This window comes from Botryllus schlosseri, chromosome 7 (genome assembly GCF_051294905.1).
Source record: "Botryllus schlosseri isolate E-star chromosome 7, Bs_hap1, whole genome shotgun sequence".
NCBI classification, from domain to species: domain Eukaryota; kingdom Metazoa; phylum Chordata; class Ascidiacea; order Stolidobranchia; family Styelidae; genus Botryllus; species Botryllus schlosseri.
The window spans coordinates 21,163,103-21,188,474 of NC_137242.1; the positions used below are offsets into that span (position 1 = coordinate 21,163,103).

At 39.1% G+C, this 25,372-nt stretch overlaps 1 protein-coding gene and 1 long non-coding RNA gene across 5 annotated transcripts in view; one reads left to right on the forward strand and one right to left on the reverse strand.

The window, feature by feature from the left end:
* The window catches only part of LOC145442433 (uncharacterized), a 60,778-nt gene that overhangs the window by 31,317 nt on the left and 4,089 nt on the right, over positions 1-25,372 (reverse strand). The gene's annotated exons all lie outside the window — the stretch shown is intronic.
* LOC145443330 (uncharacterized) overlaps positions 1-25,372 on the forward strand; it is a 37,679-nt gene that overhangs the window by 11,189 nt on the left and 1,118 nt on the right. The gene's annotated exons all lie outside the window — the stretch shown is intronic.

Consider the following 25,372-nt stretch of genomic DNA (forward strand, 5'->3'; position numbering starts at 1 on the left):
ATAGTCCGGTGATTTGCGCCGGTTTAATTACAACGTAGTTTGTACTGTGAATATATAGAAATAGTCCGGTGATGTGCGCCGGTTTAATTACAACGTAGTTTGTACTGTGAATATATAGAAATAGTCCGGTGATGTGCGCCGGTTTAATTACAACGTAGTTTGTACTGTGAGTATATAGAAGTAGTCCGGTGATGTGCGCCGGTTTAATTACAACGTAGTTTGTACTGTGAGTATATAGAAGTAGTCCTGTGATGTGCGCCGGTTTAATTACAACGTAGTTTGTACTGTGAGTATATAGAAGTAGTCCTGTGATGTGCGCCGGTTTAATTACAACGTAGTTTGTACTGTGAATATATAGAAATAGTCCGGTGATTTGCGCCGGTTTAATTACAACGTAGTTTGTACTGTGAATATATAGAAATAGTCCGGTGATGTGCGCCGGTTTAATTACAACGTAGTTTGTACTGTGAGTATATAGAAGTAGTCCTGTGATGTGCGCCGGTTTAATTACAACGTAGTTTGTACTGTGAATATATAGAAATAGTCCTGTGATGTGCGCCGGTTTAATTACAACGTAGTTTGTACTGTGAATATATAGAAATAGTCCGGTGATTTGCGCCGGTTTAATTACAACGTAGTTTGTACTGTGAATATATAGAAATAGTCCGGTGATGTGCGCCGGTTTAATTACAACGTAGTTTGTACTGTGAGTATATAGAAGTAGTCCGGTGATGTGCGCCGGTTTAATTACAACGTAGTTTGTACTGTGAGTATATAGAAGTAGTCCGGTGATGTGCGCCGGTTTAATTACAACGTAGTTTGTACTGTGAGTATATAGAAGTAGTCCTGTGATGTGCGCCGGTTTAATTACAACGTAGTTTGTACTGTGCGTATATAGAAGTAGTCCTGTGATGTGCGCCGGTTTAATTACAACGTAGTTTGTACTGTGAATATATAGAAATAGTCCTGTGATGTGCGCCGGTTTAATTACAACGTAGTTTGTACTGTGAATATATAGAAATAGTCCGGTGATTTGCGCCGGTTTAATTACAACGTAGTTTGTACTGTGAATATATAGAAATAGTCCGGTGATGTGCGCCGGTTTAATTACAACGTAGTTTGTACTGTGAGTATATAGAAGTAGTCCGGTGATGTGCGCCGGTTTAATTACAACGTAGTTTGTACTGTGAGTATATAGAAGTAGTCCGGTGATGTGCGCCGGTTTAATTACAACGTAGTTTGTACTGTGAGTATATAGAAGTAGTCCTGTGATGTGCGCCGGTTTAATTACAACGTAGTTTGTACTGTGCGTATATAGAAGTAGTCCTGTGATGTGCGCCGGTTTAATTACAACGTAGTTTGTACTGTGAGTATATAGAAGTAGTCCGGTGATGTGCGCCGGTTTAATTACAACGTAGTTTGTACTGTGAGTATATAGAAGTAGTCCTGTGATGTGCGCCGGTTTAATTACAACGTAGTTTGTACTGTGAATATATAGAAATAGTCCTGTGATGTGCGCCGGTTTAATTACAACGTAGTTTGTACTGTGAATATATAGAAATAGTCCGGTGATTTGCGCCGGTTTAATTAAAACGTAGTTTGTACTGTGAGTATATAGAAGTAGTCCTGTGATGTGCGCCGGTTTAATTACAACGTAGTTTGTACTGTGAGTATATAGAAGTAGTCCTGTGATGTGCGCCGGTTTAATTACAACGTAGTTTGTACTGTGAATATATAGAAATAGTCCGGTGATTTGCGCCGGTTTAATTACAACGTAGTTTGTACTGTGAGTATATAGAAGTAGTCCTGTGATGTGCGCCGGTTTAATTACAACGTAGTTTGTACTGTGAGTATATAGAAGTAGTCCGGTGATGTGCGCCGGTTTAATTACAACGTAGTTTGTACTGTGAGTATATAGAAGTAGTCCTGTGATGTGCGCCGGTTTAATTACAACGTAGTTTGTACTGTGAATATATAGAAATAGTCCTGTGATGTGCGCCGGTTTAATTAGAACGTAGTTTGTACTGTGAATATATAGAAATAGTCCGGTGATTTGCGCCGGTTTAATTACAACGTAGTTTGTACTGTGAGTATATAGAAGTAGTCCTGTGATGTGCGCCGGTTTAATTACAACGTAGTTTGTACTGTGAGTATATAGAAGTAGTCCTGTGATGTGCGCCGGTTTAATTACAACGTAGTTTGTACTGTGAATATATAGAAATAGTCCGGTGATTTGCGCCGGTTTAATTACAACGTAGTTTGTACTGTGAGTATATAGAAGTAGTCCTGTGATGTGCGCCGGTTTAATTACAACGTAGTTTGTACTGTGAGTATATAGAAGTAGTCCTGTGATGTGCGCCGGTTTAATTACAACGTAGTTTGTACTGTGAGTATATAGAAGTAGTCCTGTGATGTGCGCCGGTTTAATTACAACGTAGTTTGTACTGTGAATATATAGAAATAGTCCGGTGATTTGCGCCGGTTTAATTACAACGTAGTTTGTACTGTGAATATATAGAAATAGTCCGGTGATGTGCGCCGGTTTAATTACAACGTAGTTTGTACTGTGAATATATAGAAATAGTCCGCTGATGTGCGCCGGTTTAATTACAACGTAGTTTGTACTGTGAGTATATAGAAGTAGTCCGGTGATGTGCGCCGGTTTAATTACAACGTAGTTTGTACTGTGAGTATATAGAAGTAGTCCTGTGATGTGCGCCGGTTTAATTACAACGTAGTTTGTACTGTGAGTATATAGAAGTAGTCCTGTGATGTGCGCCGGTTTAATTACAACGTAGTTTGTACTGTGAATATATAGAAATAGTCCGGTGATGTGCGCCGGTTTAATTACAACGTAGTTTGTACTGTGAGTATATAGAAGTAGTCCTGTGATGTGCGCCGGTTTAATTACAACGTAGTTTGTACTGTGAATATATAGAAATAGTCCTGTGATGTGCGCCGGTTTAATTACAACGTAGTTTGTACTGTGAATATATAGAAATAGTCCGGTGATTTGCGCCGGTTTAATTACAACGTAGTTTGTACTGTGAATATATAGAAATAGTCCGGTGATGTGCGCCGGTTTAATTACAACGTAGTTTGTACTGTGAGTATATAGAAGTAGTCCTGTGATGTGCGCCGGTTTAATTACAACGTAGTTTGTACTGTGAGTATATAGAAATAGTCCGGTGATTTGCGCCGGTTTAATTACAACGTAGTTTGTACTGTGAGTATATAGAAATAGTCCGGTGATGTGCGCCGGTTTAATTACAACGTAGTTTGTACTGTGAATATATAGAAATAGTCCGGTGATGTGCGCCGGTTTAATTACAACGTAGTTTGTACTGTGAGTATATAGAAGTAGTCCGGTGATGTGCGCCGGTTTAATTACAACGTAGTTTGTACTGTGAGTATATAGAAGTAGTCCTGTGATGTGCGCCGGTTTAATTACAACGTAGTTTGTACTGTGAGTATATAGAAGTAGTCCTGTGATGTGCGCCGGTTTAATTACAACGTAGTTTGTACTGTGAGTATATAGAAGTAGTCCTGTGATGTGCGCCGGTTTAATTACAACGTAGTTTGTACTGTGAGTATATAGAAGTAGTCCGGTGATTTGCGCCGGTTTAATTACAACGTAGTTTGTACTGTGAATATATAGAAATAGTCCGGTGATGTGCGCCGGTTTAATTACAACGTAGTTTGTACTGTGAATATATAGAAATAGTCCGGTGATGTGCGCCGGTTTAATTACAACGTAGTTTGTACTGTGAGTATATAGAAGTAGTCCGGTGATGTGCGCCGGTTTAATTACAACGTAGTTTGTACTGTGAGTATATAGAAGTAGTCCGGTGATGTGCGCCGGTTTAATTACAACGTAGTTTGTACTGTGAGTATATAGAAGTAGTCCTGTGATGTGCGCCGGTTTAATTACAACGTAGTTTGTACTGTGCGTATATAGAAGTAGTCCTTTGATGTGCGCCGGTTTAATTACAACGTAGTTTGTACTGTGCGTATATAGAAGTAGTCCTGTGATGTGCGCCGGTTTAATTACAACGTAGTTTGTACTGTGAGTATATAGAAGTAGTCCGGTGATGTGCGCCGGTTTAATTACAACGTAGTTTGTACTGTGAGTATATAGAAGTAGTCCTGTGATGTGCGCCGGTTTAATTACAACGTAGTTTGTACTGTGAATATATAGAAATAGTCCTGTGATGTGCGCCGGTTTAATTACAACGTAGTTTGTACTGTGAATATATAGAAATAGTCCGGTGATTTGCGCCGGTTTAATTACAACGTAGTTTGTACTGTGAGTATATAGAAGTAGTCCTGTGATGTGCGCCGGTTTAATTACAACGTAGTTTGTACTGTGAGTATATAGAAGTAGTCCTGTGATGTGCGCCGGTTTAATTACAACGTAGTTTGTACTGTGAATATATAGAAATAGTCCGGTGATTTGCGCCGGTTTAATTACAACGTAGTTTGTACTGTGAGTATATAGAAGTAGTCCTGTGATGTGCGCCGGTTTAATTACAACGTAGTTTGTACTGTGAGTATATAGAAGTAGTCCTGTGATGTGCGCCGGTTTAATTACAACGTAGTTTGTACTGTGAGTATATAGAAGTAGTCCTGTGATGTGCGCCGGTTTAATTACAACGTAGTTTGTACTGTGAATATATAGAAATAGTCCGGTGATTTGCGCCGGTTTAATTACAACGTAGTTTGTACTGTGAATATATAGAAATAGTCCGGTGATGTGCGCCGGTTTAATTACAACGTAGTTTATACTGTGAATATATAGAAATAGTCCGGTGATGTGCGCCGGTTTAATTACAACGTAGTTTGTACTGTGAGTATATAGAAGTAGTCCGGTGATGTGCGCCGGTTTAATTACAACGTAGTTTGTACTGTGAGTATATAGAAGTAGTCCGGTGATGTGCGCCGGTTTAATTACAACGTAGTTTGTACTGTGAGTATATAGAAGTAGTCCTGTGATGTGCGCCGGTTTAATTACAACGTAGTTTGTACTGTGCGTATATAGAAGTAGTCCTGTGATGTGCGCCGGTTTAATTACAACGTAGTTTGTACTGTGAGTATATAGAAGTAGTCCGGTGATGTGCGCCGGTTTAATTACAACGTAGTTTGTACTGTGAGTATATAGAAGTAGTCCTGTGATGTGCGCCGGTTTAATTACAACGTAGTTTGTACTGTGAATATATAGAAATAGTCCTGTGATGTGCGCCGGTTTAATTACAACGTAGTTTGTACTGTGAATATATAGAAATAGTCCGGTGATTTGCGCCGGTTTAATTACAACGTAGTTTGTACTGTGAGTATATAGAAGTAGTCCTGTGATGTGCGCCGGTTTAATTACAACGTAGTTTGTACTGTGAGTATATAGAAGTAGTCCTGTGATGTGCGCCGGTTTAATTACAACGTAGTTTGTACTGTGAATATATAGAAATAGTCCGGTGATTTGCGCCGGTTTAATTACAACGTAGTTTGTACTGTGAGTATATAGAAGTAGTCCTGTGATGTGCGCCGGTTTAATTACAACGTAGTTTGTACTGTGAATATATAGAAATAGTCCGGTGATTTGCGCCGGTTTAATTACAACGTAGTTTGTACTGTGAGTATATAGAAGTAGTCCTGTGATGTGCGCCGGTTTAATTACAACGTAGTTTGTACTGTGAATATATAGAAATAGTCCGGTGATTTGCGCCGGTTTAATTACAACGTAGTTTGTACTGTGAGTATATAGAAGTAGTCCTGTGATGTGCGCCGGTTTAATTACAACGTAGTTTGTACTGTGAGTATATAGAAGTAGTCCTGTGATGTGCGCCGGTTTAATTACAACGTAGTTTGTACTGTGATTATATAGAAATAGTCCGGTGATTTGCGCCGGTTTAATTACAACGTAGTTTGTACTGTGAGTATATAGAAGTAGTCCTGTGATGTGCGCCGGTTTAATTACAACGTAGTTTGTACTGTGAGTATATAGAAGTAGTCCTGTGATGTGCGCCGGTTTAATTACAACGTAGTTTGTACTGTGAGTATATAGAAGTAGTCCTGTGATGTGCGCCGGTTTAATTACAACGTAGTTTGTACTGTGAGTATATAGAAGTAGTCCTGTGATGTGCGCCGGTTTAATTACAACGTAGTTTGTACTGTGAATATATAGAAATAGTCCGGTGATTTGCGCCGGTTTAATTACAACGTAGTTTGTACTGTGAATATATAGAAATAGTCCGGTGATGTGCGCCGGTTTAATTGCAACGTAGTTTGTACTGTGAGTATATAGAAGTAGTCCGGTGATGTGCGCCGGTTTAATTACAACGTAGTTTGTACTGTGAGTATATAGAAGTAGTCCGGTGATGTGCGCCGGTTTAATTACAACGTAGTTTGTACTGTGAGTATATAGAAGTAGTCCTGTGATGTGCGCCGGTTTAATTACAACGTAGTTTGTACTGTGAGTATATAGAAGTAGTCCTGTGATGTGCGCCGGTTTAATTACAACGTAGTTTGTACTGTGAGTATATAGAAGTAGTCCTGTGATGTGCGCCGGTTTAATTACAACGTAGTTTGTACTGTGAATATATAGAAATAGTCCGGTGATTTGCGCCGGTTTAATTACAACGTAGTTTGTACTGTGAATATATAGAAATAGTCCGGTGATGTGCGCCGGTTTAATTACAACGTAGTTTGTACTGTGAGTATATAGAAGTAGTCCGGTGATGTGCGCCGGTTTAATTACAACGTAGTTTGTACTGTGAGTATATAGAAGTAGTCCGGTGATGTGCGCCGGTTTAATTACAACGTAGTTTGTACTGTGAGTATATAGAAGTAGTCCTGTGATGTGCGCCGGTTTAATTACAACGTAGTTTGTACTGTGAGTATATAGAAGTAGTCCTGTGATGTGCGCCGGTTTAATTACAACGTAGTTTGTACTGTGCGTATATAGAAGTAGTCCTGTGATGTGCGCCGGTTTAATTACAACGTAGTTTGTACTGTGAGTATATAGAAGTAGTCCGGTGATGTGCGCCGGTTTAATTACAACGTAGTTTGTACTGTGAGTATATAGAAGTAGTCCTGTGATGTGCGCCGGTTTAATTACAACGTAGTTTGTACTGTGAATATATAGAAATAGTCCTGTGATGTGCGCCGGTTTAATTACAACGTAGTTTGTACTGTGAATATATAGAAATAGTCCGGTGATTTGCGCCGGTTTAATTACAACGTAGTTTGTACTGTGAATATATAGAAATAGTCCGGTGATTTGCGCCGGTTTAATTACAACGTAGTTTGTACTGTGAATATATAGAAATAGTCCGGTGATGTGCGCCGGTTTAATTACAACGTAGTTTGTACTGTGAGTATATAGAAGTAGTCCGGTGATGTGCGCCGGTTTAATTACAACGTAGTTTGTACTGTGAATATATAGAAATAGTCCGGTGATTTGCGCCGGTTTAATTACAACGTAGTTTGTACTGTGAGTATATAGAAGTAGTCCTGTGATGTGCGCCGGTTTAATTACAACGTAGTTTGTACTGTGAGTATATAGAAGTAGTCCTGTGATGTGCGCCGGTTTAATTACAACGTAGTTTGTACTGTGAATATATAGAAATAGTCCGGTGATTTGCGCCGGTTTAATTACAACGTAGTTTGTACTGTGAGTATATAGAAGTAGTCCTGTGATGTGCGCCGGTTTAATTACAACGTAGTTTGTACTGTGAGTATATAGAAGTAGTCCTGTGATGTGCGCCGGTTTAATTACAACGTAGTTTGTACTGTGAGTATATAGAAATAGTCCGGTGATTTGCGCCGGTTTAATTACAACGTAGTTTGTACTGTGAGTATATAGAAGTAGTCCTGTGATGTGCGCCGGTTTAATTACAACGTAGTTTGTACTGTGAGTATATAGAAGTAGTCCTGTGATGTGCGCCGGTTTAATTACAACGTAGTTTGTACTGTGAGTATATAGAAGTAGTCCTGTGATGTGCGCCGGTTTAATTACAACGTAGTTTGTACTTTGAGTATATAGAAGTAGTCCTGTGATGTGCGCCGGTTTAATTACAACGTAGTTTGTACTGTGAGTATATAGAAGTAGTCCTGTGATGTGCGCCGGTTTAATTACAACGTAGTTTGTACTGTGAATATATAGAAATAGTCCGGTGATTTGCGCCGGTTTAATTACAACGTAGTTTGTACTGTGAATATATAGAAATAGTCCGGTGATGTGCGCCGGTTTAATTGCAACGTAGTTTGTACTGTGAGTATATAGAAGTAGTCCGGTGATGTGCGCCGGTTTAATTACAACGTAGTTTGTACTGTGAGTATATAGAAGTAGTCCGGTGATGTGCGCCGGTTTAATTACAACGTAGTTTGTACTGTGAGTATATAGAAGTAGTCCTGTGATGTGCGCCGGTTTAATTACAACGTAGTTTGTACTGTGAGTATATAGAAGTAGTCCTGTGATGTGCGCCGGTTTAATTACAACGTAGTTTGTACTGTGCGTATATAGAAGTAGTCCTGTGATGTGCGCCGGTTTAATTACAACGTAGTTTGTACTGTGAGTATATAGAAGTAGTCCGGTGATGTGCGCCGGTTTAATTACAACGTAGTTTGTACTGTGAGTATATAGAAGTAGTCCTGTGATGTGCGCCGGTTTAATTACAACGTAGTTTGTACTGTGAATATATAGAAATAGTCCTGTGATGTGCGCCGGTTTAATTACAACGTAGTTTGTACTGTGAATATATAGAAATAGTCCGGTGATTTGCGCCGGTTTAATTACAACGTAGTTTGTACTGTGAGTATATAGAAGTAGTCCTGTGATGTGCGCCGGTTTAATTACAACGTAGTTTGTACTGTGAATATATAGAAATAGTCCGGTGATTTGCGCCGGTTTAATTACAACGTAGTTTGTACTGTGAATATATAGAAATAGTCCGGTGATTTGCGCCGGTTTAATTACAACGTAGTTTGTACTGTGAATATATAGAAATAGTCCGGTGATGTGCGCCGGTTTAATTACAACGTAGTTTGTACTGTGAGTATATAGAAGTAGTCCTGTGATGTGCGCCGGTTGGAATTACAACGTAGTTTGTACTGTGAGTATATAGAAGTAGTCCTGTGATGTGCGCCGGTTTAATTACAACGTAGTTTGTACTGTGAGTATATAGAAGTAGTCCTGTGATGTGCGCCGGTTTAATTACAACGTAGTTTGTACTGTGAATATATAGAAATAGTCCGGTGATTTGCGCCGGTTTAATTACAACGTAGTTTGTACTGTGAATATATAGAAATAGTCCTGTGATGTGCGCCGGTTTAATTACAACGTAGTTTGTACTGTGAATATATAGAAATAGTCCGGTGATTTGCGCCGGTTTAATTACAACGTAGTTTGTACTGTGAGTATATAGAAGTAGTCCTGTGATGTGCGCCGGTTTAATTACAACGTAGTTTGTACTGTGAGTATATAGAAGTAGTCCTGTGATGTGCGCCGGTTTAATTACAACGTAGTTTGTACTGTGAGTATATAGAAGTAGTCCTGTGATGTGCGCCGGTTTAATTACAACGTAGTTTGTACTGTGAGTATATAGAAGTAGTCCTGTGATGTGCGCCGGTTTAATTACAACGTAGTTTGTACTGTGAGTATATAGAAGTAGTCCTGTGATGTGCGCCGGTTTAATTACAACGTAGTTTGTACTGTGAATATATAGAAATAGTCCGGTGATTTGCGCCGGTTTATTTACAACGTAGTTTGTACTGTGAATATATAGAAATAGTCCGGTGATGTGCGCCGGTTTAATTACAACGTAGTTTGTACTGTGAGTATATAGAAATAGTCCGGTGATGTGCGCCGGTTTAATTACAACGTAGTTTGTACTGTGAGTATATAGAAGTAGTCCGGTTATGTGCGCCGGTTTAATTACAACGTAGTTTGTACTGTGAGTATATAGAAGTAGTCCGGTTATGTGCGCCGGTTTAATTACAACGTAGTTTGTACTGTGAGTATATAGAAGTAGTCCTGTGATGTGCGCCGGTTTAATTACAACGTAGTTTGTACTGTGAATATATAGAAATAGTCCTGTGATGTGCGCCGGTTTAATTACAACGTAGTTTGTACTGTGAGTATATAGAAGTAGTCCTGTGATGTGCGCCGGTTTAATTACAACGTAGTTTGTACTGTGAGTATATAGAAGTAGTCCTGTGATGTGCGCCGGTTTAATTACAACGTAGTTTGTACTGTGAGTATATAGAAGTAGTCCTGTGATGTGCGCCGGTTTAATTACAACGTAGTTTGTACTGTGAGTATATAGAAGTAGTCCTGTGATGTGCGCCGGTTTAATTACAACGTAGTTTGTACTGTGAATATATAGAAATAGTCCGGTGATTTGCGCCGGTTTAATTACAACGTAGTTTGTACTGTGAATATATAGAAATAGTCCGGTGATGTGCGCCGGTTTAATTACAACGTAGTTTGTACTGTGAGTATATAGAAGTAGTCCGGTGATGTGCGCCGGTTTAATTACAACGTAGTTTGTACTGTGAGTATATAGAAGTAGTCCTGTGATGTGCGCCGGTTTAATTACAACGTAGTTTGTACTGTGAGTATATAGAAGTAGTCCTGTGATGTGCGCCGGTTTAATTACAACGTAGTTTGTACTGTGAGTATATAGAAGTAGTCCTGTGATGTGCGCCGGTTTAATTACAACGTAGTTTGTACTGTGCGTATATAGAAGTAGTCCTGTGATGTGCGCCGGTTTAATTACAACGTAGTTTGTACTGTGAGTATATAGAAGTAGTCCGGTGATGTGCGCCGGTTTAATTACAACGTAGTTTGTACTGTGAGTATATAGAAGTAGTCCTGTGATGTGCGCCGCTTTAATTACAACGTAGTTTGTACTGTGAATATATAGAAATAGTCCTGTGATGTGCGCCGGTTTAATTACAACGTAGTTTGTACTGTGAATATATAGAAATAGTCCGGTGATTTGCGCCGGTTTAATTACAACGTAGTTTGTACTGTGAATATATAGAAATAGTCCGGTGATGTGCGCCGGTTTAATTACAACGTAGTTTGTACTGTGAGTATATAGAAGTAGTCCGGTGATGTGCGCCGGTTTAATTACAACGTAGTTTGTACTGTGAGTATATAGAAGTAGTCCTGTGATGTGCGCCGGTTTAATTACAACGTAGTTTGTACTGTGAGTATATAGAAGTAGTCCGGTGATTTGCGCCGGTTTAATTACAACGTAGTTTGTACTGTGAATATATAGAAGTAGTCCTGTGATGTGCGCCGGTTTAATTACAACGTAGTTTGTACTGTGAATATATAGAAATAGTCCGGTGATTTGCGCCGGTTTAATTACAACGTAGTTTGTACTGTGAATATATAGAAATAGTCCGGTGATGTGCGCCGGTTTAATTACAACGTAGTTTGTACTGTGAATATATAGAAATAGTCCGGTGATGTGCGCCGGTTTAATTACAACGTAGTTTGTACTGTGAGTATATAGAAGTAGTCCTGTGATGTGCGCCGGTTTAATTACAACGTAGTTTGTACTGTGAATATATAGAAATAGTCCGGTGATTTGCGCCGGTTTAATTACAACGTAGTTTGTACTGTGAATATATAGAAATAGTCCGGTGATGTGCGCCGGTTTAATTACAACGTAGTTTGTACTGTGAGTATATAGAAGTAGTCCTGTGATGTGCGCCGGTTTAATTACAACGTAGTTTGTACTGTGAATATATAGAAATAGTCCGGTGATTTGCGCCGGTTTAATTACAACGTAGTTTGTACTGTGAATATATAGAAATAGTCCGGTGATGTGCGCCGGTTTAATTACAACGTAGTTTGTACTGTGAATATATAGAAATAGTCCGGTGATGTGCGCCGGTTTAATTACAACGTAGTTTGTACTGTGAATATATAGAAATAGTCCGGTGATGTGCGCCGGTTTAATTACAACGTAGTTTGTACTGTGAATATATAGAAATAGTCCGGTGATGTGCGCCGGTTTAATTACAACGTAGTTTGTACTGTGAGTATATAGAAGTAGTCCGGTGATGTGCGCCGGTTTAATTACTACGTAGTTTGTACTGTGAGTATATAGAAATAGTCCGGTGATGTGCGCCGGTTTAATTACAACGTAGTTTGTACTGTGAGTATATAGAAGTAGTCCGGTGATGTGCGCCGGTTTAATTACTACGTAGTTTGTACTGTGAGTATATAGAAGTAGTCCTGTGATGTGCGCCGGTTTAATTACAACGTAGTTTGTACTGTGCGTATATAGAAGTAGTCCTGTGATGTGCGCCGGTTTAATTACAACGTAGTTTGTACTGTGAGTATATAGAAGTAGTCCGGTGATGTGCGCCGGTTTAATTACAACGTAGTTTGTACTGTGAGTATATAGAAGTAGTCCTGTGATGTGCGCCGGTTTAATTACAACGTAGTTTGTACTGTGAATATATAGAAATAGTCCGGTGATGTGCGCCGGTTTAATTACAACGTAGTTTGTACTGTGAATATATAGAAATAGTCCGGTGATGTGCGCCGGTTTAATTACAACGTAGTTTGTACTGTGAATATATAGAAATAGTCCGGTGATGTGCGCCGGTTTAATTACAACGTAGTTTGTACTGTGAATATATAGAAATAGTCCGGTGATTTGCGCCGGTTTAATTACAACGTAGTTTGTACTGTGAGTATATAGAAGTAGTCCTGTGATGTGCGCCGGTTTAATTACAACGTAGTTTGTACTGTGAATATATAGAAATAGTCCGGTGATGTGCGCCGGTTTAATTACAACGTAGTTTGTACTGTGAATATATAGAAATAGTCCGGTGATTTGCGCCGGTTTAATTACAACGTAGTTTGTACTGTGAGTATATAGAAGTAGTCCTGTGATGTGCGCCGGTTTAATTACAACGTAGTTTGTACTGTGAATATATAGAAATAGTCCGGTGATGTGCGCCGGTTTAATTACAACGTAGTTTGTACTGTGAATATATAGAAATAGTCCGGTGATTTGCGCCGGTTTAATTACAACGTAGTTTGTACTGTGAATATATAGAAATAGTCCGGTGATGTGCGCCGGTTTAATTACAACGTAGTTTGTACTGTGAGTATATAGAAGTAGTCCGGTGATTTGCGCCGGTTTAATTACAACGTAGTTTGTACTGTGAGTATATAGAAGTAGTCCTGTGATGTGCGCCGGTTTAATTACAACGTAGTTTGTACTGTGAATATATAGAAATAGTCCGGTGATTTGCGCCGGTTTAATTACAACGTAGTTTGTACTGTGAGTATATAGAAGTAGTCCTGTGATGTGCGCCGGTTTAATTACAACGTAGTTTGTACTGTGAATATATAGAAGTAGTCCGGTGATTTGCGCCGGTTTAATTACAACGTAGTTTGTACTGTGAATATATAGAAATAGTCCGGTGATGTGCGCCGGTTTAATTACAACGTAGTTTGTACTGTGAATATATAGAAATAGTCCTGTGATGTGCGCCGGTTTAATTACAACGTAGTTTGTACTGTGAATATATAGAAATAGTCCGGTGATTTGCGCCGGTTCAATTACAACGTAGTTTGTACTGTGAATATATAGAAATAGTCCGGTGATGTGCGCCGGTTTAATTACAACGTAGTTTGTACTGTGAGTATATAGAAGTAGTCCTGTAATGTGCGCCGGTTCAATTACAACGTAGTTTGTACTGTGAATATATAGAAATAGTCCGGTGATTTGCGCCGGTTTAATTACAACGTAGTTTGTACTGTGAGTATATAGAAATAGTCCGGTGATGTGCGCCGGTTTAATTACAACGTAGTTTGTACTGTGAGTATATAGAAGTAGTCCGGTGATGTGCGCCGGTTTAATTACAACGTAGTTTGTACTGTGAGTATATAGAAGTAGTCCTGTGATGTGCGCCGGTTTAATTACAACGTAGTTTGTACTGTGAGTATGTAGAAGTAGTCCTGTGATGTGCGCCGGTTTAATTACAACGTAGTTTGTACTGTGAGTATATAGAAGTAGTCCTGTGATGTGCGCCGGTTTAATTACAACGTAGTTTGTACTGTGAATATATAGAAATAGTCCGGTGATTTGCGCCGGTTTAATTACAACGTGGTTTGTACTGTGAATATATAGAAATAGTCCGGTGATGTGCGCCGGTTTAATTACAACGTGGTTTGTACTGTGAATATATAGAAATAGTCCGGTGATGTGCGCCGGTTTAATTACAACGTAGTTTGTACTGTGAGTATATAGAAGTAGTCCTGTGATGTGCGCCGGTTTAATTACAACGTAGTTTGTACTGTGAGTATATAGAAGTAGTCCTGTGATGTGCGCCGGTTTAATTACAACGTAGTTTGTACTGTGAATATATAGAAATAGTCCGGTGATTTGCGCCGGTTTAATTACAACGTAGTTTGTACTGTGAGTATATAGAAGTAGTCCTGTGATGTGCGCCGGTTTAATTACAACGTAGTTTGTACTGTGAGTATATAGAAGTAGTCCGGTGATTTGCGCCGGTTTAATTACAACGTAGTTTGTACTGTGAGTATATAGAAGTAGTCCTGTGATGTGCGCCGGTTTAATTACAACGTAGTTTGTACTGTGAGTATATAGAAGTAGTCCTGTGATGTGCGCCGGTTTAATTACAACGTAGTTTGTACTGTGAGTATATAGAAGTAGTCCTGTGATGTGCGCCGCTTTAATTACAACGTAGTTTGTACTGTGAGTATATAGAAGTAGTCCTGTGATGTGCGCCGGTTTAATTACAACGTAGTTTGTACTGTGAATATATAGAAATAGTCCGGTGATTTGCGCCGGTTTAATTACAACGTAGTTTGTACTGTGAATATATAGAAATAGTCCGGTGATGTGCGCCGGTTTAATTACAACGTAGTTTGTACTGTGAGTATATAGAAGTAGTCCGGTGATGTGCGCCGGTTTAATTACAACGTAGTTTGTACTGTGAGTATATAGAAGTAGTCCTGTGATGTGCGCCGGTTTAATTACAACGTAGTTTGTACTGTGAATATATAGAAATAGTCCTGTGATGTGCGCCGGTTTAATTACAACGTAGTTTGTACTGTGAATATATAGAAATAGTCCGGTGATTTGCGCCGGTTTAATTACAACGTAGTTTGTACTGTGAGTATATAGAAGTAGTCCTGTGATGTGCGCCGGTTTAATTACAACGTAGTTTGTACTGTGACTATATAGAAATAGTCCGGTGATTTGCGCCGGTTTAATTACAACGTAGTTTGTACTGTGAGTATATAGAAGTAGTCCTGTGATGTGCGCCGGTTTAATTACAACGTAGTTTGTACTGTGAATATATAGAAATAGTCCGGTGATTTGCGCCGGTTTAATTACAACGTAGTTTGTACTGTGAGTATATAGAAGTAGTCCTGTGATGTGCGCCGGTTTAATTACAACGTAGTTTGTACTGTGAGTATATAGAAGTAGTCCGGTGATTTGCGCCGGTTTAATTACAACGTAGTTTGTACTGTGAGTATATAGAAGTAGTCCTGTGATGTGCGCCGGTTTAATTACAACGTAGTTTGTACTGTGAGTATATAGAAGTAGTCCTGTGATGTGCGCCGGTTTAATTACAACGTAGTTTGTACTGTGAGTATATAGAAGTAGTCCTGTGATGTGCGCCGCTTTAATTACAACGTAGTTTGTACTGTGAGTATATAGAAGTAGTCCTGTGATGTGCGCCGGTTTAATTACAACGTAGTTTGTACTGTGAATATATAGAAATAGTCCGGTGATTTGCGCCGGTTTAATTACAACGTAGTTTGTACTGTGAATATATAGAAATAGTCCGGTGATGTGCGCCGGTTTAATTACAACGTAGTTTGTACTGTGAGTATATAGAAGTAGTCCGGTGATGTGCGCCGGTTTAATTACAACGTAGTTTGTACTGTGAGTATATAGAAGTAGTCCTGTGATGTGCGCCGGTTTAATTACAACGTAGTTTGTACTGTGAATATATAGAAATAGTCCTGTGATGTGCGCCGGTTTAATTACAACGTAGTTTGTACTGTGAATATATAGAAATAGTCCGGTGATTTGCGCCGGTTTAATTACAACGTAGTTTGTACTGTGAGTATATAGAAGTAGTCCTGTGATGTGCGCCGGTTTAATTACAACGTAGTTTGTACTGTGACTATATAGAAATAGTCCGGTGATTTGCGCCGGTTTAATTACAACGTAGTTTGTACTGTGAGTATATAGAAGTAGTCCTGTGATGTGCGCCGGTTTAATTACAACGTAGTTTGTACTGTGAATATATAGAAATAGTCCGGTGATTTGCGCCGGTTTAATTACAACGTAGTTTGTACTGTGAATATATAGAAATAGTCCGGTGATGTGCGCCGGTTTAATTACAACGTAGTTTGTACTGTGAGTATATAGAAGTAGTCCTGTGATGTGCGCCGGTTTAATTACAACGTAGTTTGTACTGTGAATATATAGAAATAGTCCGGTGATTTGCGCCGGTTTAATTACAACGTAGTTTGTACTGTGAATATATAGAAATAGTCCGGTGATGTGCGCCGGTTTAATTACAACGTAGTTTGTACTGTGAATATATAGAAATAGTCCGGTGATGTGCGCCGGTTTAATTACAACGTAGTTTGTACTGTGAGTATATAGAAGTAGTCCGGTGATGTGCGCCGGTTTAATTACAACGTAGTTTGTACTGTGAGTATATAGAAGTAGTCCGGTGATGTGCGCCGGTTTAATTACAACGTAGTTTGTACTGTGAGTATATAGAAGTAGTCCTGTGATGTGCGCCGGTTTAATTACAACGTAGTTTGTACTGTGCGTATATAGAAGTAGTCCTGTGATGTGCGCCGGTTTAATTACAACGTAGTTTGTACTGTGAGTATATAGAAGTAGTCCGGTGATGTGCGCCGGTTTAATTACAACGTAGTTTGTACTGTGAGTATATAGAAGTAGTCCTGTGATGTGCGCCGGTTTAATTACAACGTAGTTTGTACTGTGAATATATAGAAATAGTCCGGTGATGTGCGCCGGTTTAATTACAACGTAGTTTGTACTGTGAATATATAGAAATAGTCCGGTGATTTGCGCCGGTTTAATTACAACGTAGTTTGTACTGTGAGTATATAGAAGTAGTCCTGTGATGTGCGCCGGTTTAATTACAACGTAGTTTGTACTGTGAATATATAGAAATAGTCCGGTGATGTGCGCCGGTTTAATTACAACGTAGTTTGTACTGTGAATATATAGAAATAGTCCGGTGATGTGCGCCGGTTTAATTACAACGTGGTTTGTACTGTGAATATATAGAAATAGTCCGGTGATGTGCGCCGGTTTAATTACAACGTAGTTTGTACTGTGAGTATATAGAAGTAGTCCTGTGATGTGCGCCGGTTTAATTACAACGTAGTTTGTACTGTGAGTATATAGAAGTAGTCCTGTGATGTGCGCCGGTTTAATTACAACGTAGTTTGTACTGTGAATATATAGAAATAGTCCGGTGATTTGCGCCGGTTTAATTACAACGTAGTTTGTACTGTGAGTATATAGAAGTAGTCCTGTGATGTGCGCCGGTTTAATTACAACGTAGTTTGTACTGTGAGTATATAGAAGTAGTCCGGTGATTTGCGCCGGTTTAATTACAACGTAGTTTGTACTGTGAGTATATAGAAGTAGTCCTGTGATGTGCGCCGGTTTAATTACAACGTAGTTTGTACTGTGAGTATATAGAAGTAGTCCTGTGATGTGCGCCGGTTTAATTACAACGTAGTTTGTACTGTGAGTATATAGAAGTAGTCCTGTGATGTGCGCCGCTTTAATTACAACGTAGTTTGTACTGTGAGTATATAGAAGTAGTCCTGTGATGTGCGCCGGTTTAATTACAACGTAGTTTGTACTGTGAATATATAGAAATAGTCCGGTGATTTGCGCCGGTTTAATTACAACGTAGTTTGTACTGTGAATATATAGAAATAGTCCGGTGATGTGCGCCGGTTTAATTACAACGTAGTTTGTACTGTGAGTATATAGAAGTAGTCCGGTGATGTGCGCCGGTTTAATTACAACGTAGTTTGTACTGTGAGTATATAGAAGTAGTCCTGTGATGTGCGCCGGTTTAATTACAACGTAGTTTGTACTGTGAATATATAGAAATAGTCCTGTGATGTGCGCCGGTTTAATTACAACGTAGTTTGTACTGTGAATATATAGAAATAGTCCGGTGATTTGCGCCGGTTTAATTACAACGTAGTTTGTACTGTGAGTATATAGAAGTAGTCCTGTGATGTGCGCCGGTTTAATTACAACGTAGTTTGTACTGTGAATATATAGAAATAGTCCGGTGATTTGCGCCGGTTTAATTACAACGTAGTTTGTACTGTGAATATATAGAAATAGTCCGGTGATGTGCGCCGGTTTAATTACAACGTAGTTTGTACTGTGAGTATATAGAAGTAGTCCTGTGATGTGCGCCGGTTTAATTACAACGTAGTTTGTACTGTGAATATATAGAAATAGTCCGGTGATTTGCGCCGGTTTAATTACAACGTAGTTTGTACTGTGAATATATAGAAATAGTCCGGTGATGTGCGCCGGTTTAATTACAACGTAGTTTGTACTGTGAATATATAGAAATAGTCCGGTGATGTGCGCCGGTTTAATTACAACGTAGTTTGTACTGTGAGTATATAGAAGTAGTCCGGTGATGTGCGCCGGTTTAATTACAACGTAGTTTGTACTGTGAGTATATAGAAGTAGTCCGGTGATGTGCGCCGGTTTAATTACAACGTAGTTTGTACTGTGAGTATATAGAAGTAGTCCTGTGATGTGCGCCGGTTTAATTACAACGTAGTTTGTACTGTGAGTATATAGAAGTAGTCCTGTGATGTGCGCCGGTTTAATTACAACGTAGTTTGTACTGTGAGTATATAGAAGTAGTCCGGTGATGTGCGCCGGTTTAATTACAACGTAGTTTGTACTGTGAGTATATAGAAGTAGTCCTGTGATGTGCGCCGGTTTAATTACAACGTAGTTTGTACTGTGAATATATAGAAATAGTCCGGTAATGTGCGCCGGTTTAATTACAACGTAGTTTGTACTGTGAATATATAGAAATAGTCCGGTGATTTGCGCCGGTTTAATTACAACGTAGTTTGTACTGTGAGTATATAGAAGTAGTCCTGTGATGTGCGCCGGTTTAATTACAACGTAGTTTGTACTGTGAATATATAGAAATAGTCCGGTGATGTGCGCCGGTTTAATTACAACGTAGTTTGTACTGTGAATATATAGAAATAGTCCGGTGATTTGCGCCGGTTTAATTACAACGTAGTTTGTACTGTGAGTATATAGAAGTAGTCCGGTGATGTGCGCCGGTTTAATTACAACGTAGTTTGTACTGTGAATATATAGAAATAGTCCGGTGATGTGCGCCGGTTTAATTACAACGTAGTTTGTACTGTGAATATATAGAAATAGTCCGGTGATTTGCGCCGGTTTAATTACAACGTAGTTTGTACTGTGAGTATATAGAAGTAGTCCTGTGATGTGCGCCGGTTTAATTACAACGTAGTTTGTACTGTGAATATATAGAAATAGTCCGGTGATGTGCGCCGGTTTAATTACAACGTAGTTTGTACTGTGAATATATAGAAATAGTCCGGTGATTTGCGCCGGTTTAATTACAACGTAGTTTGTACTGTGAATATATAGAAATAGTCCGGTGATGTGCGCCGGTTTAATTACAACGTAGTTTGTACTGTGAGTATATAGAAGTAGTCCGGTGATTTGCGCCGGTTTAATTACAACGTAGTTTGTACTGTGAGTATATAGAAGTAGTCCTGTGATGTGCGCCGGTTTAATTACAACGTAGTTTGTACTGTGAATATATAGAAATAGTCCGGTGATTTGCGCCGGTTTAATTACAACGTAGTTTGTACTGTGAGTATATAGAAGTAGTCCTGTGATGTGCGCCGGTTTAATTACAACGTAGTTTGTACTGTGAATATATAGAAATAGTCCGGTGATTTGCGCCGGTTTAATTACAACGTAGTTTGTACTGTGAATATATAGAAATAGTCCGGTGATGTGCGCCGGTTTAATTACAACGTAGTTTGTACTGTGAGTATATAGAAGTAGTCCTGTGATGTGCGCCGGTTTAATTACAACGTAGTTTGTACTGTGAATATATAGAAATAGTCCTGTGATGTGCGCCGGTTTAATTACAACGTAGTTTGTACTGTGAATATATAGAAATAGTCCGGTGATTTGCGCCGGTTTAATTACAACGTAGTTTGTACTGTGAATATATAGAAATAGTCCGGTGATGTGCGCCGGTTTAATTACAACGTAGTTTGTACTGTGAGTATATAGAAGTAGTCCTGTAATGTGCGCCGGTTCAATTACAACGTAGTTTGTACTGTGAATATATAGAAATAGTCCGGTGATTTGCGCCGGTTTAATTACAACGTAGTTTGTACTGTGAGTATATAGAAATAGTCCGGTGATGTGCGCCGGTTTAATTACAACGTAGTTTGTACTGTGAGTATATAGAAGTAGTCCGGTGATGTGCGCCGGTTTAATTACAACGTAGTTTGTACTGTGAGTATATAGAAGTAGTCCTGTGATGTGCGCCGGTTTAATTACAACGTAGTTTGTACTGTGAGTATGTAGAAGTAGTCCTGTGATGTGCGCCGGTTTAATTACAACGTAGTTTGTACTGTGAGTATATAGAAGTAGTCCTGTGATGTGCGCCGGTTTAATTACAACGTAGTTTGTACTGTGAATATATAGAAATAGTCCGGTGATTTGCGCCGGTTTAATTACAACGTGGTTTGTACTGTGAATATATAGAAATAGTCCGGTGATGTGCGCCGGTTTAATTACAACGTAGTTTGTACTGTGAATATATAGAAATAGTCCGGTGATGTGCGCCGGTTTAATTACAACGTAGTTTGTACTGTGAGTATATAGAAGTAGTCCTGTGATGTGCGCCGGTTTAATTACAACGTAGTTTGTACTGTGAGTATATAGAAGTAGTCCTGTGATGTGCGCCGGTTTAATTACAACGTAGTTTGTACTGTGAGTATATAGAAATAGTCCGGTGATTTGCGCCGGTTTAATTACAACGTAGTTTGTACTGTGAGTATATAGAAGTAGTCCTGTGATGTGCGCCGGTTTAATTACAACGTAGTTTGTACTGTGAGTATATAGAAGTAGTCCTGTGATGTGCGCCGGTTTAATTACAACGTAGTTTGTACTGTGAGTATATAGAAGTAGTCCTGTGATGTGCGCCGGTTTAATTACAACGTAGTTTGTACTGTGAGTATATAGAAGTAGTCCTGTGATGTGCGCCGGTTTAATTACAACGTAGTTTGTACTGTGAATATATAGAAATAGTCCGGTGATTTGCGCCGGTTTAATTACAACGTAGTTTGTACTGTGAATATATAGAAATAGTCCGGTGATGTGCGCCGGTTTAATTACAACGTAGTTTGTACTGTGAGTATATAGAAGTAGTCCGGTGATGTGCGCCGGTTTAATTACAACGTAGTTTGTACTGTGAGTATATAGAAGTAGTCCTGTGATGTGCGCCGGTTTAATTACAACGTAGTTTGTACTGTGAATATATAGAAATAGTCCTGTGATGTGCGCCGGTTTAATTACAACGTAGTTTGTACTGTGAATATATAGAAATAGTCCGGTGATTTGCGCCGGTTTAATTACAACGTAGTTTGTACTGTGAGTATATAGAAGTAGTCCTGTGATGTGCGCCGGTTTAATTACAACGTAGTTTGTACTGTGACTATATAGAAATAGTCCGGTGATTTGCGCCGGTTTAATTACAACGTAGTTTGTACTGTGAGTATATAGAAGTAGTCCTGTGATGTGCGCCGGTTTAATTACAACGTAGTTTGTACTGTGAATATATAGAAATAGTCCGGTGATTTGCGCCGGTTTAATTACAACGTAGTTTGTACTGTGAATATATAGAAATAGTCCGGTGATGTGCGCCGGTTTAATTACAACGTAGTTTGTACTGTGAGTATATAGAAGTAGTCCTGTGATGTGCGCCGGTTTAATTACAACGTAGTTTGTACTGTGAATATATAGAAATAGTCCGGTGATTTGCGCCGGTTTAATTACAACGTAGTTTGTACTGTGAATATATAGAAATAGTCCGGTGATGTGCGCCGGTTTAATTACAACGTAGTTTGTACTGTGAATATATAGAAATAGTCCGGTGATGTGCGCCGGTTTAATTACAACGTAGTTTGTACTGTGAGTATATAGAAGTAGTCCGGTGATGTGCGCCGGTTTAATTACAACGTAGTTTGTACTGTGAGTATATAGAAGTAGTCCGGTGATGTGCGCCGGTTTAATTACAACGTAGTTTGTACTGTGAGTATATAGAAGTAGTCCTGTGATGTGCGCCGGTTTAATTACAACGTAGTTTGTACTGTGCGTATATAGAAGTAGTCCTGTGATGTGCGCCGGTTTAATTACAACGTAGTTTGTACTGTGAGTATATAGAAGTAGTCCGGTGATGTGCGCCGGTTTAATTACAACGTAGTTTGTACTGTGAGTATATAGAAGTAGTCCTGTGATGTGCGCCGGTTTAATTACAACGTAGTTTGTACTGTGAATATATAGAAATAGTCCGGTGATGTGCGCCGGTTTAATTACAACGTAGTTTGTACTGTGAATATATAGAAATAGTCCGGTGATTTGCGCCGGTTTAATTACAACGTAGTTTGTACTGTGAGTATATAGAAGTAGTCCTGTGATGTGCGCCGGTTTAATTACAACGTAGTTTGTACTGTGAATATATAGAAATAGTCCGGTGATGTGCGCCGGTTTAATTACAACGTAGTTTGTACTGTGAATATATAGAAATAGTCCGGTGATTTGCGCCGGTTTAATTACAACGTAGTTTGTACTGTGAGTATATAGAAGTAGTCCGGTGATGTGCGCCGGTTTAATTACAACGTAGTTTGTACTGTGAGTATATAGAAGTAGTCCGGTGATGTGCGCCGGTTTAATTACAACGTAGTTTGTACTGTGAGTATATAGAAGTAGTCCTGTGATGTGCGCCGGTTTAATTACAACGTAGTTTGTACTGTGAATATATAGAAGTAGTCCTGTGATGTGCGCCGGTTTAATTACAACGTAGTTTGTACTGTGAATATATAGAAATAGTCCGGTGATGTGCGCCGGTTTAATTACAACGTAGTTTGTACTGTGAATATATAGAAATAGTCCGGTGATTTGCGCCGGTTTAATTACAACGTAGTTTGTACTGTGAGTATATAGAAGTAGTCCTGTGATGTGCGCCGGTTTAATTACAACGTAGTTTGTACTGTGAATATATAGAAATAGTCCGGTGATGTGCGCCGGTTTAATTACAACGTAGTTTGTACTGTGAATATATAGAAATAGTCCGGTGATTTGCGCCGGTTTAATTACAACGTAGTTTGTACTGTGAGTATATAGAAGTAGTCCGGTGATGTGCGCCGGTTTAATTACAACGTAGTTTGTACTGTGAGTATATAGAAGTAGTCCGGTGATGTGCGCCGGTTTAATTACAACGTAGTTTGTACTGTGAGTATATAGAAGTAGTCCTGTGATGTGCGCCGGTTTAATTACAACGTAGTTTGTACTGTGAATATATAGAAATAGTCCGGTGATGTGCGCCGGTTTAATTACAACGTAGTTTGTACCGTGAATATATAGAAATAGTCCGGTGATTTGCGCCGGTTTAATTACAACGTAGTTTGTACTGTGAGTATATAGAAGTAGTCCTGTGATGTGCGCCGGTTTAATTACAACGTAGTTTGAACTGTGAGTATATAGAAGTAGTCCGGTGATTTGCGCCGGTTAAATTACAACGTAGTTTGTAATGTGAGTATATAGAAATAGTCCGGTGATTTGCGCCGGATTAATTACAACGTAGTTTGTACTGTGAGTATATAGAAGTAGTCCTGTGATGTGCGCCGGTTTAATTACAACGTAGTTTGTACTGTGAATATATAGAAATAGTCCGGTGATTTGCGCCGGTTTAATTACAACGTAGTTTGTACTGTGAGTATATAGAAGTAGTCCTGTGATGTGCGCCGGTTTAATTACAACGTAGTTTGTACTGTGAATATATAGAAATAGTCCTGTGATGTGCGCCGGTTTAATTACAACGTAGTTTGTACTGTGAATATATAGAAATAGTCCTGTGATGTGCGCCGGTTTAATTACAACGTAGTTTGTACTGTGAATATATAGAAATAGTCCTGTGATGTGCGCCGGTTTAATTACAACGTAGTTTGTTCTGTGAATATATAGAAATAGTCCGGTGATTTGCGCCGGTTTAATTACAACGTAGTTTGTACTGTGAGTATATAGAAGTAGTCCTGTGATGTGCGCCGGTTTAATTACAACGTAGTTTGTACTGTGAATATATAGAAATAGTCCGGTGATTTGCGCCGGTTTAATTACAACGTAGTTTGTACTGTGAAGATATAGAAATAGTCCGGTGATGTGCGCCGGTTTAATTACAACGTAGTTTGTACTGTGACTATATAGAAATAGTCCTGTGATGTGCGCCGGTTTAATTACAACGTAGTTTGTACTGTGAGTATATAGAAGTAGTCCTGTGATGTGCTCCGGTTTAATTACAACGTAGTTTGTACTGTGAGTATATAGAAGTAGTCCTGTGATGTGCGCCGGTTTAATTACAACGTAGTTTGTACTGTGAATATATGGAAATAGTCCGGTGATTTGCGCCGGTTTAATTACAACGTAGTTTGTACTGTGAATATATAGAAATAGTCCGGTGATGTGCGCCGGTTTAATTACAACGTAGTTTGTACTGTGAGTATATAGAAGTAGTCCTGTGATGTGCGCCGGTTTAATTACAACGTAGTTTGTACTGTGAGTATATAGAAGTAGTCCGGTGATTTGCGCCAGTTAAATTATAACGTAGTTTGTACTGTGAATATATAGAAATAGTCCGGTGATTTGCGCCGGTTTAATTACAACGTAGTTTGTACTGTGAGTATATAGAAGTAGTCCTGTGATATGCGCCGGTTTAATTACAACGTAGTTTGTACTGTGAGTATATAGAAGTAGTCCTGTGATATGCGCCGGTTTGATTACAACGTAGTTTGTACTGTGAATATATAGAAATAGTCCGGTGATGTGCGCCGGTTAAATTACAACGTAGTTTGTACTGTGAATATATAGAAATAGTCCGGTGATTTGCGCCGGTTTAATTACAACGTAGTTTGTACTGTGAGTATATAGAAGTAGTCCTGTGATGTGCGCCGGTTTAATTACAACGTAGTTTGTATTGTGAG